This window comes from Trachypithecus francoisi, unplaced genomic scaffold, assembly GCF_009764315.1.
Source record: "Trachypithecus francoisi isolate TF-2019V2 unplaced genomic scaffold, Tfra_2.0 Lachesis_group1, whole genome shotgun sequence".
Taxonomy (NCBI): Eukaryota; Metazoa; Chordata; class Mammalia; order Primates; family Cercopithecidae; genus Trachypithecus; species Trachypithecus francoisi.
In genome coordinates, this window is record NW_022681454.1 from 56239639 (window position 1) to 56241660 (window position 2022).

Sequence of the window (2022 nt, forward strand, 5' to 3'; positions counted from 1 at the left end):
CCCGAGTAGCTGGGACTACAGGCGCCGCCACCTCACCCGGCTAGTTTTTTGTATTTTTTAGTAGAGACGGGCTTTCACCGGGTTCGCCAGGATAGTCTCGATCTCCTGACCTCGTGATCCGCCCGTCTCAGCCTCTCAAAGTGCTGGGATTACAGGCTTGAGCCACCGCGCCCGGCCCGAGACTTTTCTAAATCACTCCCTAAATATGAGAAACCTAAAGCCAGTTTATACTGAGTGTTGGCCAAAGTTTAGAAAGCAGCTTGAGGCGGCAGCAGAGCCACGCTGGAAGTAAAGCACCGTCGCTAGAGTGGAAGTTGTAGGTGCATTGTGGGAAGCACTTTATTGTCTACAGCCAAACTGCCAGTGTGATGACACTAACTTACAAGAAAAGGGCTGGGTTTTGAAAATGACACAGGCTCTAAAAAGCTTGGAAGCGCTGCAACTTTTGGCAAGAATCAGGGTTAGCAGGACCTCAGTGGCTCACTGCTGCTAAGTGGAGGCTGGCTCTCTGGGTCCTCCAGTGTGAGCTAGAACTGATGTCTCTATGGCCAAGGGAACAGAGCGAGTGCTGTCTTCCCCATGTGGTGGGGTTGTGCAAGATCAGTAGCTGCACCACTAGAAAGATGGTGGAGCAAGGGCAAAGAAAAATCCCTTTGGTTCCAGAAAATCTTCTGAAAAGGGGAAGGCTTATCAAGGCCTCAAAGCCACCCAGGCAAAGGAGGCACTTTCGGCAAAGAATGAGCAGAGGAAAGGAAAAGGCTCAGGTCTAAGCGACTAGAATCATTCCAACATGATTCCCGGCGGCAGAAACATGACAAGGTGCGTCTTAGATCACTAGAAGCGAAACCTCATGCCTTGGGATTGCCAGATAAACATTCCTTGGCCTTTGCTGTGCGCATCGAAAGGATTGATGGCATGAGTTTACTAGCGCAGAGAACCACTGCAAGACTTCACCTAAAGACAATTTTTAATGGTGTCTTTGTAAAAGCCACCCCCTAGAACCTAAAAATGCTGCGTATAGTGGAACCTTATGTGACCTAGGGATTTCCAAATCTGGAGTCCAGGAATTTTGAATTTTGAAACGTGGACAAGCCAAGGTCAAGAATAAGACCATCCCTCTGACAGAAAACACAGTGATTGAGGAGCACCTGGGGAAGTTTGGTGTCATTTGCTTGGAAGACCTCATTCATGAAACTGCCTTCCCAGGGAAGCATTTCCAGGAGATCTCATGGTTCTTGCGCCCTTTCCACCACTCAGTGGCCTGTCATGTTACCAAAAATAGAGTGGGCTTTCTCAAGGAGCTGGGCACACCTGGCTATCAGGGTGAATGCACCGATCAACTCATCCGCCAGCTGAACTAGACCCAGGTGCCAAACTGCAGTAAATTTTTGTCAATGAAGTGGAAGCATGTGTTTTTGTTTTTTTGGAAATTTTTATCAAGTATCTTCAGAGATTATTTCCTGCCTTATCTTCAAACACTGGAAAGGAAGGGTCAAAGACAGTAGCTGGCTGGGAACAGTGATTCACACCTGTAATCCCAGCACCTTGCAAGGCTGAGGCAGGAGGATCACCTGAGGTCGGGAGTTTGAGACCAGCCTGACCAACATGGATAAACCTGTTACTATTAAAAATACAAAAATCAGCCAGGCATGGTGGCACATACCTGTAATCCCAGCTACTCAGGAGGCTGAGGCAAGATAATCGCTTGAACCTGGGAGGAAGAGGTTGCGGTGAGCCGAGATCACGCCATTGCACTCCAGCCTGGGCAACAAGAGTGAGACTCTGTCTCAAAAAAAAAAAAAAAAAAAAAAAGACAAGACAGTAGCTTATGTTCATGGCAAGCACCTCTCATTACAGTACAGTTCTAAGAAAAAATTTCAGTCTTTCCTACATTGGCTTCTGCCTTGTCTGAAATCAGCACATTCCATGGAAGAAGGAGTCCTGCTTTTGTTGCATCTTGTATTCTAGGGTTTAATGTTGGTAAATGAGTAACTCTAGCATTCATACAAGGTTCCCTAAGAC

At 47.2% G+C, this 2022-nt stretch overlaps 1 pseudogene; it reads left to right on the forward strand.

The window, feature by feature from the left end:
* The first annotated feature begins 605 nt into the window (after positions 1–605).
* LOC117085443 lies at positions 606–1361 on the forward strand (annotated as a pseudogene).
* Positions 1362–2022: the final 661 nt, after the last annotated feature.